Genomic DNA, 17,439 nt, shown 5'->3' with positions numbered 1-17,439 from the left:
TGTAATAAAATGATACTCTCACATTGCCAGAGCTATTTCCACACTCGATTTCACTGTGCCAACACAGGATAAAGCTCTGGCCGAACCTGCTATCATTCTCAGATAGTTCAAAAAATGATCGGGGTTGTTTGAATTTTTTAGAACCCAATTAGAATTGTCAATGGTGGGCTTTAATTGAACTACGCTCAGAGGTACGCTGTTCAAATACATTACTGTCAAACTTGCTCTCCGCTGTCCATTGTGACAGAGGTCCCTCTTGCCTGTTCGTTCACTCATTTTCAGACACCCGGCCCTCGGACCAGGAGGACACAGCCATCGTTGAGCCACAGTATTTCAAAGAGCTTTCAGTTGTACCCCGTCTTTACCGTGACAGTAATTTGTTGTTAGATACAGGGCAGCAGTTACAGCTAGTTTCCCTTACCGTGGGTTTTCATTAGAAATTATCTTGTGAAAAGATGGGAGAAGCCAGGGGAGGGTTATGAGACTGAGAACGGACCTGGAAAATAGTCTGTGAAAGTAAAATAATATGTTACAAGCGCAGCTGTGGAGTGCACAGTGTGACGGAGGAGCAGGGACACGCCTACTCATGTCAAGCTCAGACATACATGTCACTCCTACAGATATGAAATGATACTCTCCATCTTTGATGGCCCCTGTTGTTCACAACATTATTCTTTGGCTTTCTTTTTTTCTATTTGAAAAAAAGCACAGGTGGTTTGAAGTACGGACAGTGAATCGATAGCACTTGACATTGAGAGCTGGTTTTTTTTTTTTTTGCTTGCATCAGTAATTCTTATATTGTATATGTCTTCTGACAGTTCTTGGAACAGAAATTGGTGAAGGGCTATGAGAACGGACAGGTCCCATGTGTTTTGGACTTTTGCTGAACTTGCTGTTTTGCTGTGGCCTCCATCTTGCTCTCACTTAACTTTATCCCTCTGTTGCATTCTTTCTGTGACTCTCTCACAGTGGTGAACAGTCGCCAGGTACATTTACTCAAGTACTGTACTTACTAGAGTATTTCTGTTCAACGCTACTTCATACACCAGAGTTTTTGCTAGCACATTTGGGAGTGAAATATTACGAATAATAATCGTGTACGTTGTTAATCTTGCTCTGTAAGAACAAGTCAGTCAGGTTATATACAGCATCTCCCAGTTTATAACCAGTGGTTCTCTTGCTTGCTAAATATTTTCTTGTAGTATATAATAACTCACTGCATAAGCATAAATGACGCTTCACCTCAAGGGTAAGTGCTACAGATTGGAAGACTTGGGTATTTCAACAGGAACAGGATTAGTCTCCGCAGCCTTTGTGTGCTTGTGTAGTGGATGTTGGAATAGGTCAGGGTGGTGATATAATGAAAGCTTAAATAAGACACACACACAAAGACACAACACACACCTCTGCACTGACTCTGCCGCATGATGTGGCGCCAGTTGCTATGGCAACGGCACTCTGCATTGCACCTCCCTGTGTGTGTGTGTGTGCGCGCGAGCATGTATGTGTGTGCATGTGTATAAGTCCTCACTGTGTTCCCTGCGGACAGATTAATTCCCTGCCAGATTCATTCCCTGTCAACTTGCTGAAACAAAAAGTTTCTGTTTTAATTAGTTTGGTGCAGTGTCTCGCTTCATCTATCTATCTGTATAGCGTCTCTCTCTCGCTTTCACTGTCTCATTTTCGCTCCTCCTTCACTCCTCCTCTTGCTCTCTAGTGTAATTTAAGACAGCCAGTGCGGATAATAGAACCGTAATAGTGTGTAATTGCAATAATCAATACAGAGTGCATACTAAGGAAGTCACCATCCATCAATATACAGATATACACAGAGGTGGGAGGATGTGTCACAGAGCAAATGCATACTTGGACCTCATTCATTTACATATGGCTTATGCTGTAACTGCTCATATTGCGTTTGTCTTTAAGTAGAAAACTTGCTAATAATTACATACAGTACATTGTGGTTTTTATGTACTTTTATAGTATGTAGCAGGTCCCAAATTCCCCTATAACTGTCATTAGCCCCAAACAACATTTTGGGAAATCTGCTCATTCACTTTTTTGGATGAGAGTTACATGAGAAGAACTATACTACTCCCATGACTGTAAGGTAAATGTAAGGCTACAGCCGGCAGCCAGTTAGCTTAGCTTAGCGAAGAGGAGCGGATATCGGGGGAAACAGCTGACCTAGCTCTGTCAAAACTGATGAAACAATCAAGATGTTATGTATGGACAGTGAGCTTTCGAGGTGCTGGTGGGCTTTTTTTGTTCACCTTTGACAGAGCCGGGCTAGCCGGTCTTGCAGGCTCAAAGAAGTGCAGGGTTTTAATAAACTCTTCTGAGAGGCACCATGCCTTCTTTGCTGTCAGGCTGTTCATCTGATAGAAATCTTTGTCCTGGGCACCATGATGAGCAGACTGTTAACAATTATTTGTATGCCCGTGTATTTGGTTGTGTGTGCGCACAGACATATACACGCAACCATGAGTGCACGGCTTCGCTTTGTTCTTGCTTGTATTTATAGATATTTTTAAATAAATGCTAAGTCAAACACGCACAGAAACATTACTTCTTTCCTCTTCTTTTCCTCTCTTTCTTTTTTTGTCTATCCATCGTTTCATGCATCCATCCCTTATGGAAAGAAATACATTTTTCATATACATTTGGAGATATTGCTTAAAGCATATTAAAATGTTTTTGTCCACATGGGTGATAGTGATATAGAGTATATTAATGGACTATATATTTGAATATATACTGTATTTATAGTGTATTTATTTTTAAATATAGGCTTACTCTTTGGGAAGCATTTCGTCCTTTGGCCTACTAATTCTTATGTACCTCTTGCACTGTGTAACCAGTAGCTGGTTGCACAAAACTGTTGATAACAATTTCACTCATTGCTTCAGATTTCCGTCATCAACGACACCGGCTCACAATGAAAGCAAACAAAACGACGCAAACCAAGCCGCCACCGTTCAGCAAAATTGCATGACAGGATACGTGGTACCGAAAACTTTCAGCTGTTGTAGCGGTGACAAGCCAGCACAGCGAGAATGTCCAGGAAGTCAACAGTAAACTGAACAGAGGAAGAAACACACACACACACACACACACACACACACACACACACACACACACACACACACACACTCAAATGTACTGTATGTGTCTATCTTTCTCCCTGTCATGCCTCATCTGGCTGGTCCCCCCTCAGGCTGTGGGTCTGGTGGAGGATGATCTCAGTAGGTGGAGGTGGACATGCCCAGACACACACCTTTACTGGAACAATACTGCCCCATCCAGGGTGGGCTGACCTCCACTGGGGGCCGGGGAACGGCCGCCTGGGGGGCGCAGGGCTCCAGCTGTGCTGAACAGTGGAAGCAAAAAGGAGACAGTGTGATTGTGTTTGTTGGTTTCTGTGATAGTCGGATGAGATATCACAGTCTGTGCGTGCGTGCGTGTGTGTGTGTGTGTGTGTGTGTGTGTGTGTGTGTGTGTGTGTGTGTGTGTGTGTGTGTGAGAGAGAGGAAAAGTGTGGATGTGTACATTCTTTGATTTTGAAGGGTTTTGATCTTTGATCATACTTTTGCCCTTTTCTTTGACATCGGCTCTCCAAAGGGTGACGTCAGGAGTTTTTCATAAACCTTTTATCTCCTCTCCACCCATCTCCACCCATCCCCCGTCCATCTCTTTCTCTTTTCCTCTCATCTCTCCGCCTGTCTCTCCCTTTCTCTCTCCTCCATGTGCTCCTCTCCAGCTGCAGATGTTATTCCCCCTCAGTCTGCCTCTTCCCCTTTTCTACATGTTGTCTCCATCACCTCGTTTCTCTGTCTCCCACTCTTTCCTCTCCCGTGCGAAGTGCTGAACCCTACTGTGATAGCCAGAAAAGCTAGACCCTGCCACAGACGCTGCATGTGTTAGCAATAACCATCCTTTTTGGTCATTCTTTTTTTCCCCCTCTTACGTGCTTCCCTTTCTCTCTGTATAGGAGCTTTGTACTTCATGTTGTCAGTCAAAAATCATCACTTTGCAGCTGTTTTTCTAAAGCCTTTTCCATTTTTGTATCACTCCAGCCTCCGGAGGTATTGCCATTACCTTCTGCACCTTCTCTGTCACCGTATCTTCTGCTTTTTTCGGCCTCATTTTTCCGGCCTCTCACTTGCCAAAAGCCGTTGCCTTGTACGCCCACAGTCCACTTCCCGTGAAATCGAGTGATCCGCTGAATATTTCTCCATCATAGCATCCTAAGGAGGTATAGACCCCAGCTATCCAAACAAAATTACGGTCCTCATCCCCACAGCTGTGCCATGCGCATTAAATTAGACAAAAGAGGGACATTTCAAAGAGGGCACGTGATGCGGGAGAAGAGTCAAAAGAGACGATTACAGCAGAAGGAGGAGAGGCAGAGGTAGATTATGAGTACAAAGGTTATGTGACGGTTGTGAAAATCCCTAGGTGTCCAAGCTTTGAAATCCCTCTCACCGCCATATGCTCAAGCCCTAGTGACTTTGTGATCTATTAAATCCTGGCTAGCCAGGGTTTGCGTTTGAGATCTTTGAGCAAGGTTTTGATGTAGAGAAAGAACATGTTGGTGGATAAGAAATGGGTGAGTGTGCATGTGTTTGTGTTTACCTTAATTTTGTTTTGGGTCCATAAAATCTGCTCATGGTGAAAGCCAGTAAATGGAAAAGCCTACCTGCAGTTGAAGAAAACACACCCCAGGTCATAGATAATGCTGGGAATTATGCTTCTCCCTTTTTTCTACATTGTTGAACCACATTTACATCTCCACATCCCTGCCGGCTGTCATGTTTATATGCAAAAATGTACTTTCCTGAATTTTTATGCGAACACTTATTTTGGTATAATGTACATGGAGCAGCAGCTTTCATAGCAACAGTCTCCCTCCCCCTCAGCCATTTTCCGTTCCATTGAGTACTGCCACAGAGATCCGGTGACCTGCTCTTAGCAGACGTACAGCAGACTTGTCTCTGCTTGTGGGTGTGTGTGTGTGTGTGTGTGTGTGTGTCATCTCTCGGCCGTGGCCAACATGTAATATTGTACAACACAAGAAGACACATTCCACTGAGTTCACTACCTGACTGATGGAGGGAGTCCATTTATATTTATACGGTTTACACAGACACCTCAGATATGAGCTCATATCCCGGTTAAAGGCAAAGTCAGGATTGGGTGCATTGTAAACTCTCACCCATGAAGGAAACAGAATTTTCTGAATACCAGACAAAATACGCAACCCACAGTGATGGCTCATGTCAACAAAGGTGGGATTTGGTGAATTTCTGCTAGAGGCTGGTGAGCTTTTCTTGTTGTCAACAAATCCAATGTGCAGCCATGTCCAGTCTGATAGTCTGACCCCCACTGTTGTCCGAAACGATTAAAACAAGTCAATTAGCCTTCAATATGATCAACATTCGCACTGAAAACCCGCTCCTGAAAATTCTCCCCAACACATGCACTCTTGTTTGAGTAAACTTTGCTGCAGAGCTCCACTAGTTAAGGAAGGTTTTTTTAAAACAAAAAAAGAAAAGAAGAAGATAAAGGTACATATTTGTGAGCTGTTTATAAAGATTACATCTTCAGTGGGAACTAGTGGGCTTGGGGCTGAGTGCCACAGACGGAGTAGGGAGGTCAGAAAGTATTGACAGATGGACTAATGCATTGTTGGGAGTTGGGATTTGTTGACAATAACAAAACTGCAGAATATTGCCAGCCTTATCTTTTAAGACTGATATCAGTATTTACATAGTATTTATGTGTACTTTTTCAGTGTACCCAACAATGTTGTTTTATTTCCAGTGAACACAAAAACATTCCAAGAGTCACACTGTCGATTATTTTCATTGTCAAATTGTACTATTCCAGCACTAATGTGACTACACTGCATACCTGAGCGAACCGTCCTTCACAGTCCTGCTCTGTGAGCTCAGTTAAATCCAGTTCCACTCTGCTCACTAAAGCTGGATTAGTTTTAGCTGTGCAGAAAAATTACAAAATCATAATTCTTGTAGTAAACTCCTTCAACACGATAACATTTACAACTGAACTGTTTTTGGTGTCAGTAAATACTGTGTGTTTTTAGAAGGGATCAGTACCAATTGTCGACCTTTGGATTAGCTGAGTGATGCACCGGTGGACAAAAACATACGAGTTGTATGGACAACTGAAAGAGTTTTCTAAACTTTTATGCTATGTTCATCGACAGAAATATAAATGCTAAATTCAGATACTGAGTATTCAACAATTACGACAAAATAATTACCTGTCATTTTCTGCCAGATGGGTTGTACAGAGGCTGCTTGTTTTAAGCGTTCAGATCAACAGTCCGTCAGTTCCGTCCACTTTTTCTCGTCCACTCCCCGAGTTGGGTCAAGTTTAATTGGCAAAGTTTGGCCAAATTTCCCGTGCTTTTACCGAGCGCTATCATTTCACAGAACACCTGGATTTACAAGTCAGTAGCTTGACCTCTCTGGTGTTTGTGCTTTGCAGCTAAATGTTTAGACCCGCCAAGTGAGACGAGTCTGTCTGAGTCTGCAGGATTGCATTGCAGCATGCAGGCCTACAGGGACCCTGGCTGATAAATCATGCAATCGTGCAAAAATAACCAAACACTTAGATGAATGAACCAAACACTTAGATGAATGTGTTTTACTATATTTGTCAGGACCTGCCATTGACATAATGCACTCCCTAGCTCTTTACGCTAGCCTTAACCATCACGACTGAATGCCAAACCCGAACCCTTAACCTAATCCTAACCTAAACCTAATTCTAACCCTGACCCTAAAACCAAGTCTTAACCCTCAAATAACCATTTGAATTTCCTCCCGGATTCTGGACCCCCCCCCACTCACACAAACACATGCACGCATGCACACACACGCACACACACACAAACAGTGTTGATCTTTCCTTTTTGAACTACTGAGGCTTTTTGTTTTCCCCTTGGGCAAAGCATCATCATATATGCACAGTTAAAATTCTCTGTAGACGCTGTTTAAACAAGTTCAGTCGAATCCTGTGTGAGTGTTTGGGCTATACAGACAGAGAGGGATGTTTGGAAGCTTGGATTCCTCCTCTGCACTGAGCTATGATACTGAAGGCGATTAGAACATTTTCATTTGTAGTAAACCTTTTCTGTCTGAGCGGCAGACACACAGTCAGGTGGGTGGGAACTTTCGCATGTCTACCGTTGGTGCATTCAGAAAGTTACCGATTGCCTTGCCTCGGTTTTTTGACGTATACCTCACTGTCGAATACCTCGCTCCCTGTCTCCCACTGTCTCTGTCTTTGTGGTCTCGGACAGGTTCAAAAGTTAAGTGTGGACAGCTGCTGCCCTTTGACCTTCTGGGGTTGTCTAGTTGGGAAAAATCCCACATGCATGCAGGGCATCTCTCCAGGTCAAACACACACTCATCACTCCTGAGATACAGAGGGTTGTCTTTTTCTTATCAAAACCGAACCTCTCAGATCTGCGTGCGCTACAGTGCACTCATGACATAGTGTATAGAGCTACATAATATGCAGACACAGCAATTTAATCGGCTGGATGGCTTTATAAGTCATCTACTCATAATTTCGTGCGGCTATATATGACATAATTGCAGCTTTCAATTCCGATGTAATCTGTATAATCATGACATTATGTACCGTATCTAAATAACATAAAGTCTGTACGGTCTGATGCTCGTAGCCATTCACTGATTTTAATCTCTTGTCTTCAATTTGGAAACATGAACCGAAGCCTTTTTTTTTTTTGGTATGTTAAGACAGAGGACTCAATTGTAGGCCAAAATCCACAACCAGGAGCGGTTGTTTCTGTTAAGTTACTGACTCACATTTCTACGCATGTATCTCTAGATTTCTGTTTGCGTTGAATATTGGATTTTCTGTGACACTGTATCTTCTTAAGCACAGTGAAGAGAGCTGCTTTTGTTCGTTTTTTTGATATCCTTTGTCGGATTCGGAGTGGTAATTGGACACACTCTCATGACTAATTCTTACAGCCCAGACTTCTGCTGCATCTCAATCCTCTGCTGCGGTGCAGCTTGTCCCTACAAACCAGCTCTCATGTTGACACCGCTGTTTTCTTCTGTTGCCATGACAGCTCATATCTCAATTGGAGAGGCGAAGTCGTGTGGTTTATGAAATTAATTTGACATGACAAAAATTGTCCGCGAGAGGCGAGCGCCAAGTGCGTATACACCAAGGGTATAGATGTGCCGTGTGTGTGTGTGTGTGTCTCTCTGTGCGTGCTATTGGTGTTTCTGTCTTGTGCACACTGTGGCTTGTCCTGTCTATGTGGATCTCTGCTATGTATGTGTGTGTGTGTGTGTGTGTGTGTGTGCAGGTGTGCATGTCTTTGTACGTATGTTTGTGCTGCTAAAAGGCTTGGCACAGAGCAGACTTTTTGTAGTTGGCAGCAGTGGGCCCTCTGCCCAGCTTATATGGTTTATGGATGCGAGTCAGATTTGCATGAGGCTCCAGCCAGAGACTGCCCCTCTTCCCGGTGTGAAACCAACAAATGTGCCAACGCTGACAACATTTAACAGAAACTGATACAAGCACCAAATCTGCCTGACACATACGTGAATCTCGTGCCGCCAGTCTATCAATAGCTGCATTAACGCCACACAAAAGGAGGCAGGAAAGCAAATGAAACACTGGCATGGGAAGACAAGGCTCCGAGGCTGATTTGACGCTACAGCAGCAGGTTACATGTCCCGATTGTTAAAATTTAACTGTAAAATTTTCCAAATTGTAGGTAGTCAAAGTTCAGCTCAGAGTTGCCAATACATTTCAGAAAAACAATATTTAAAAAAAAAAAAAAAAAACACTCTACCCTCTCCTTTTTGAGCCTAAGCTAATGATATTACAGCAATATACCCAACAATTATACGGAACATTGTATAGAGAAACGATCAATTCTGAATTTCAACTCAAAGCCTCGACTTTACATAATTAAAGTGCTGTGTGAGAAATCGCACAATTAACGGCTACAGTAGTGTTTGATTCTCATAACCTCTGTGATGGAGCCAGTGGAGCGAAACAATGAGGTAGAGAAATGAAGATTTCAGAAATGCATTAAATCTGTATTTCATCACATTAGAAGTAGTCGCTCCTTGAAAGGCTGCCATGAGGCATGAATGGCGAATGACCAAGGCTATTCCAAAAGGAATATTAATAGGTAATTATATTCACTTGTACCTTCATTTTGTACATCATCAGTGGTCTCCGCGCTTAACACGCTAGGTGTGGAACTGATATGGCTTTTAAGAAGAAGAAAAAAAGAAGTCTGGACAGTTTTTTATTTTTACCTTCTTTGGCCTCTGCATTTTGGAGGGAGAGAAAATGGGGAGAAGAGTTTAACTCCCACTTAATAGAAGCTATTGTATAAGCAAGGATGTAATTACCTGTGATTGATATTTTTAGTGGGCTGTCAGTAAAGCTGGCCATCCGAGGAGATTCCTAATGAATGACGAACGCACACACACACACACACACAAACACTAAGACATTCATACCTGTGTGCACGCATTTTTTATTCTTTTGCCTTTCCATTTTACTCCCAGTTCACCCACTCACACACCTTTCCCTCTAAAGTCCCGATAGCTTTGCTAATTTACTGTGCTTTTGCTACCTCTCCCTGCCTCTTTTTTCATTCTTTTTCCTCTTCTTCTTCTTCTTTCTTTTCTTCTATTTCTCAATTCCCCGTGCACATGATTCTTTTCTGGTTAGCTTACAGCAAGAATTTAGTCAGAGCTCACTTTGGAGCCGCCACTTCTTTTGACGAGGGGGGATTTGGGTCCACTTGGAGTAGGAGCTCAATTAGCTGAGGCAAGGCTAGTTAATATTCCCCGTCTGAATACCCCCCACAGATGCACAACACCTTTTATATCTAATCACACCTGCTGCTGAAAGACAGTTAGGCTCACTCGCCCATGATGTAACTGAGCTTAGGAGGCTATTAAGACTGTAAAGTGGTGAATGTTAGTTAAGAGTATGTTGCTCTGGAACTGTGAAGTGAAATCGGTATTGACACCGGTAGTAGAGGATTCTCTTGACACTGAGGCCCATTTCACAGCGTCGGGAGAAAGCACCGACGTACAGAGAGATATATGCGATCACCTTGGACTGTCTAGTGAGAGTGGTCCTGATTGACGCGTCTTCCTGAGCTCCCTTAACATGTGCTGAGGGTCAGCTGCAGGGCAGCGTGTAGCTCAGACGGCCCTGAGGCCAAAACCTGAATACACCACCTTTTTGCTCTAAATCAGAATTCATCTCTCACACTGATGGACTCTCTTTAGAAGTCCTTCATTTTACATTTTACGGTGCTGCGGTGCTGCTCCACTGTCAAGAAGGCTTGACTGGGGAAAAAAAAAAAAATAGATGCAAGAAGGGATGGCTTCCACATTGATGTCTGACATTTGTTTACACTGAAGCCACATGTAGCTTGAATTAACGGCCGTGTGCTTTGACTTGTTCTGCACCGCTTTGCCACCGACGCCTCGACACACTCTAGTCACGTCCGCAGTCAATCATCACAGGATAAAAGTAGACGGATAAGAAAAAAACGTGCGCCTGATAGAAATGCCATCTTGCCAAGCTCATGGAAACAGAACTATCCCTTAAATTTTCCCATTTGCTTCAGTGAGACTGCACAGTGCACATTTGAAAAGCAGCAGTGCTGCTATATTTAAAGTATGCACTTCCCTTTGTAAGAACTGATAAACAGTACACTGTGTGTGATGCCCTTTTTCTGTGTCATAATATCTGTAAATTGACATTACTTTACATTTACTGCAGATATATTTAAGGCAAGACTGAATGGTGAAGCTTATTTATTTACCTGTGCAACTATTACTTTGATTTTTGTCATTTGTTAGACGTACTTCTGTTGAGAGACTTGTGTGCTCCGTGGATGCAAGTACTCTATATACGGATGCAGATACAGATGCGGCCACATCAGATGGCTCGTTCAGTGCATGTTTGCAGCCTCTCTGCTTCATTGTCACACCAGTTCCAGAAGGATTTGTTTGGGAATGTGCAATAGCTGTGCGGATGCATGCTCTGTGTATAGACAATTATAGACAGAGAGTACTTTAGCTGTAATTCCGTATCTGGTCGAGGCAGTGATGAATGGTTTTTGAATGTATGTTCATGTATGTTGTATGCATGTATGTAATTGCATGTATATATTGCTGTACTTCGTCCCCTTTTTCTACACAAGTCACCTAAGTCTGCAGCTCAGCCCGATCCTACTACACTTAGGGGAATGCGTGTGTTGAGTTATAGCATGTCAAGACTGACAGCTGGCTAAACCCTATTAAACTGGTCGCCACATTCCTGGGGTCCACCATTAAAATGTGACCCAGTGCCCCTCTACATACAGAAAATATACACACAAACACACACACACACACACACACACACACACACACACACACACACACACACACACACACACACACACACACACACACACACACACACACACACACACTCCAACTAAGAGGGGCTTGTAAAACATGACAGATTTATCCTCTTTCCTTCCAGTTCTGTTTTGAGAGGGTGTTTGCTCTACAAGCTATTTGGTTGGGTTTATGTGTGAGTATACAAACCTTGAACACAGAGGTATGTGCGGACTACGAGAGCTCAAGTTTCAACAAATTGAACTTGGCCGTGTCCGGGATTTTTATCATCTGGTAATTTCTTTATTTGATGTTACATAATCGGTTGTTGGATGAATAGAATATTGTGCAAAGGCGGGGTACAAACGTAGTTTAAATCACAGCAGGGATAGTTTTTTTAGAATCAAAACCTATTTCATCACCAGGTGAAACTAACACGGGCAGATGAAACAAGCAGAAAATGACTGGGTCGGAAGCGCTGATAATATTTGCTCCAAAGCAGAGGTCGCGCATGGGCTGATTCCTCTTCTTCAAGTGCGTGCAGCCAAGGCAGTTCTAGTGTACTGTTGCATTCGTTACTCAAGGAAGACCCAACTTACAGTATGAGTGTAGGTGACGGCAGACTTAGCCTACCAGTACATATCATCACTTTACTTAAACGCGTATTCTGTCACCCTAAGGTGAAAGCTTGGCTGTCTGAGTCTACGCCTCCATGCGCTACGCACATGCACACACACACACATACACTGTAGCACAGTAGTGATTCATTCCCTGCAGGGTCAAAGCTCATCAGTCACCCCCACCTCTCTTTTTATCTGTCTCTCTCTTTGTCTATTTCTCTGTCCCTCTCTCTCTCTCTCTCTCTCTCTGAGCCAACAGGTTGCAGCAGCTTCACCCCCACCCCTCTCCCCAAACTTTCCTGCGCTTCAGCAGAGCCCAGAAAACAAAGTCGACCACTCTTGCACAGATTCGAATACACCAACCTCCTCTTTCAGTCAGATACAGACACTTGGATACACACAGTGATTCTCATGTACCTTTCAGTTTAATATCTCTGATAACAAACTCTGCAGGATTTTTTTAAATGATTTTTTTAGATTGATTAATTTATTTATTAGCCTCTCATGGATGCAACTTTTTTGTGTGTATTTTAGGGGGATATTTTTTTCCTCTCTCAGCACTGAACAGATCACCTGGATTGGGAAGATAATGATGATAAACTTGTCTGCAGCGGTAAGTGAGAATGTGTGGGCCCATTTTAGGGCCGTAGTCAAAACCCATTACTTTAACTGCACTTTAATATGGTGCTTTATAGAGAGGTTTTGAGTTCTTAACTGCCCAGATACCCTTGTTACAGCTTAAGTGTCTGGACTAAGGCCAACACTTTTTATACTGAGCCTTTACTGCAGCTCTTAACAGCACAATTTCTCCTTAAACAGCATTACTTGTCTGATATTAGTGCTTGCTGTTTTCCTCTTTTCTCATTGTCTCAATTTCCTTTATGCGATAGGATACACTAATTGCTACAAATGTACCACTCCACTCAGTCTAAGAGCATGCACTCACGAATACACAGTGTCTATGCGGCGCCGATATCCTGCACGCATGCCTATGTATGTGTGTTTGTCTTTGCATCAGCAAAGCATCCTGCTTCTCTGCAGGAGTTAATGCGAAGATTTTACACCTCCAACCTCAATGAGGACATAAAAACAATATGCCATGCCTTTCACAGTCATGTATAATATATTATTCATGAATAATAGGAGCATATCAGGTTGTTTTTGGGAGCATTTTCAGGAGATGAAACTATGTAGAATGAATTTTGGATTTCCCCCCCATGCATAGACTTGTCTGAGTTGGTTGACTGCAAATGCAAAGCCATATTAAGGCAGTGTGCTGCAGCTTATGAGCTGTGTATGAGTGTCTGTCCTTTCATATGTTGGGGTGTTTTTTTAGCTGTAGATCTGATGTTCATACATTGCAGTTCTGGACTGTGTGTTTGCCTCCGCGTGTGTGCCTTTTCACTGTTACCGGTTTTCCACCCACAGGGATAATCCATCCTGTGAAGTGGTGAGGTGGAAAAATAACATTACGTAGAAATAGCTGACGTGCCGTTAGAAATGCATGGCATACGATGTGTGAATGAGTGTGTGTGTGTGTGTGTGTGTGTGTGTGTGTGTGTGTTTGTGTGTGTGAATGTGCGTGAGAAAAGGAGGTAGGGAACAGAGAGGGAGTATAAGGGCCAGAGACGGCGTAACTTCATTTTCTGACATTATTTAATCCTCTTGGGGCAGTGATAAACTAAAGGCCTCGGACACAATACACATACTTTCTCCGTGACGAGTCTGGACAAAGTGGTAGTGACCCCAGCGTGACGTGAGTGATGGATGCAGTCTTGTGCAAGTGTTTTGGTTTTTTTTTTAATGTGGGATACTTGTGACCACGTTTTCCTGAGTTGACTCGGGCGACTCTATGGATGGCAATGTCTTTCTGTCAGTTGGTGGATCCATCATTTTGGCAATTATTTGATTGATTGCCATTAACATTTTGCACAGAAATTCACGGTGTCCAGTGGCTGAATTGCAGTAACTGTGCTGATCGCGCTCTATACCCTCTAAACACAAGCATGTTAGCATTGTCAGTGTGAGCCTGTTGCTGACATTTGCATTTAGCTCAAAAGATTGCTTTGCCAAAGAATAGTCCCACAGAGCCATTATAATGGCTGTAGACTCTACGTTTTCTTGCAGGTGGGTCATACTTTAACTTGCTTCAAATCTCTTCAAAATCATTTGGATGAATGCAGAAACACATTTACGTCGAGCTAAAGCCAAGACTCCTTTATTTTCTGGTTTATTTTTTCACTTTTGGCTGTGATAACATGAAAAGAAAAAGCTCACCCAATTGTTTCATCGCACCGAAGCCATTGTTAAACTCTCAGGTTCTGCATCCGTGCTGCTTTTCTGAACTCCCATGCAAACCTATTTGAAAATTCCGCTGCAGGATAGACACAAGATATTGTGCTGTGTGCAGTGTACTTCTGCATGAAAACACATGTTTGAGTGTGGCCTTTCTGCACTTCAGTAATACGAATATACATGCAGAAACAGATCTTAGATCTGCGGTGGTATGTGAGGGGGGGAGAATGTCGTTTTTTTGGCTGTTACATTAGAGCCCTGCCAGGTCTTACTTCCATCTGCGGAGGCTGTAAACTAGTCACCCTTCAGCCATTCTGACTTAGTCAGACCAGGTGGTCAGATCACATTGAGGAATTTTCTGGAATTCAAAGTGGTTCACATTTATCGGATTTATTTCAATGTCATTATGATATTAGTTTTATAGTGGAAATATGATCTCATAGGGAAACATTGGACATGATGTATTAGTGAATATAGCAGCTTGATGAATGGAATGAGAATCCTTAAAGCCCAAATAAAATCTGCTATTTTTTCATCTCATGTAGAGTAGTTAAGTGAAGGCAGATCTTCTCTTTGATGTTATGCTTATGAATTTGCAAAAGCACATGTCCATACAGTACACACACAGAGACAGACAGACACACACACACCTAGGCACACATACACACTTATGTGGAGATGTGGGGGTTAGCAAGCTTATGTTAAACATAATGGCCACTTCCCTAGATCACATTTAATGCGTTGAACGTGTTGCGCTCTGTTGGAAGTTCATTCATTTCAAATGGGATAATCCTTTACTGCTGCTTGATTCCTTTGCCACAGTGTTGTGTGCTGATTTAAGTGTTGGATTTACTCTACTTAGGCATTGAGTATGCTCACTTAACTGAATGTTGTTGTAGCTCTTTCTGTTGGTACAATTCTGTTTCTGTCAGCGGAGTATACTTCCACGCTTGCTTTTAAATATTACCTTCCAAGGTACGTCTCAGTGGTAGATAATATACCAGTAAAGCAGCTGCAGCGTCTCAATGGGACTGAATTGCCTCCACTCAGTGTGTTATGCCAAGTCAAAAGCTGAAGCCTCGGGGCTAATCTCTTTCATGTTAACCTGAAGTTTCCTCTGTCTGATGATGAAGAGAAAGTGGAGGATTATCTGTATCCCAGAGGGTTACTGTACCTCCGTCGACTCTCATTGGCAGCTAATACTGTCCCTCCATCCAGATTTGCTCTGAAGAACAGCTATGCTTTCACCAGTGAGGCTCATCTTTCTAAAAGACCCTGTCCTGCTATAATTTCTTCGAAAGACTGCCAAAGACCATCTCCATTCAACTCCTCCTCCTCTCCTACACATCCACTACAGAACTTTGATAATGTCGATATGTGAAGTATTGGTGAAGACAATGCTAAATTGCAGTGAGAGTGTCTTATACTTTACGTGCAGCTTAGAAGCAAGAAACCCTGATTTTAAAATATGATCACAGTTAAGCAGAAATTCAAAACCACTGCATTTTACATTACAGATCATAAAAAGTCAGTTATTTGTTTGTGTAAGTGAGTATGTTTTCACGTGTCTGTCCTTGTAAGTGTATCAGTGATACGCCGACATGCAAGTTGGGGTAAGAATTTCATTCACATGGCGCATTTTTCCCACAATTTTGCAGCAGTGTCACAGTGTCCTGGTCAAACGTGAAACACAAAAACACACACACACACACGCAAAACATAACAGAGGGGAAGGTGGAAATTGTAATTCGATACACTTGGTGCGCGTTATTGCAGACTTGCCATGGTGCAGATTCTTTTTGGCCACGGACAAAGGTTACAGGTTTCGCCGAGCAGTCCAAACATCTTTTGCATCTTTGGAATCCTGCAAGAGCTTCCTTGAACCTGTCGCGCTACTTGAATTTGGTAACAGGGCAATGCATCTCTTCTTTTAATATGGGGATTTCCATACTCACAACTTAGGCTATTCACATATATAAATGCGCTTTTGCGGGAAAGTAAGCACGACGTTTTTTTTTTCTTTTTTGCCACCGTGACTTGAAAGAAATAAGTAACTCAAAATTCACAGGTTTGATCCCTTTTAAATAAATGTCATGTTCTTTTCTAAGCAGACATTGTATCGCCTCATTAAAATAAATGAGAATTTTATGTTTTATTTTTGTCTTTTTTCAAAGGCAGGAGGTTCATAGAAGCAACTGGCAACAAAAATAAAAATCAAAAAAACTTAAGGTTCCTTGAGTGGTAACTAATTTCAATTTAAGAAATTCTCTTTTTCGTTTTAATCAATGAACAGTATGAACGATGTCAACAAAACAGTGGCATGCATCCGGGTCAACCAGCAGGCTGAGTCTGGAAGTTGCTCTGCTACAATAGATAATTGGGGTAATTCATTTTAATGTTGACATTCTTTAGACTGCCCAATAACTGCTTTTAATAGCTGGATTCATACTGGACAGTGTAAAAGCCCTTTTGATGCTTTTATTTCCTTGTTGTCATTGGAATGTGTTGTGGAACTGTCTCACTCCTGTCTGCAAGTGTGCACACTGACTGTTGTACTGGGAGCCAGTACAACATTATGCTAACCTAGATATATTGGCTTAAATTATGATGGAATTTACATTTAATTGCAGGGGATAATAAATGATGCAGCTGTATGAGACCCAGTTGCATAAATCCAAGTTGCATGAAAAAGTTTCATGTGTAATATGGTTTGACTTGGACAGAGATAAATGACAAATAAAATGTGCGGTCAAGGTCCTAATATCTGTCCATAAGTGTTTTTCAGAACTTTGAAGTTAGGCGTGATAACCGCTTTTGTGTTTTAATTGATTTAACACTATGTGACTGGGAAAAAAAATAAAAAATCCTTGCCAACTTGCAAAAGCTAGACTTCAGCATGAAAATCAGGACTTTGTTATAAATTAAAAATAGCTGATTATGTTTTATCTTCTAATCTATATATCTGTATACTTTCAGGTAAGAAGAAAGAAGAGCTGTAATTGATGATCGTAGACTGCACTTTAGGAAGGGGATTTGTGAAGAGAGGAACTGGGAGGAGGAGCAGGTGATCGAAGGAGGAAGAGGAG

This window comes from Xiphias gladius, chromosome 2 (genome assembly GCF_016859285.1).
Source record: "Xiphias gladius isolate SHS-SW01 ecotype Sanya breed wild chromosome 2, ASM1685928v1, whole genome shotgun sequence".
NCBI lineage: Eukaryota > Metazoa > Chordata > Actinopteri > Istiophoriformes > Xiphiidae > Xiphias > Xiphias gladius.
This window is presented reverse-complemented; position numbering follows the sequence as displayed.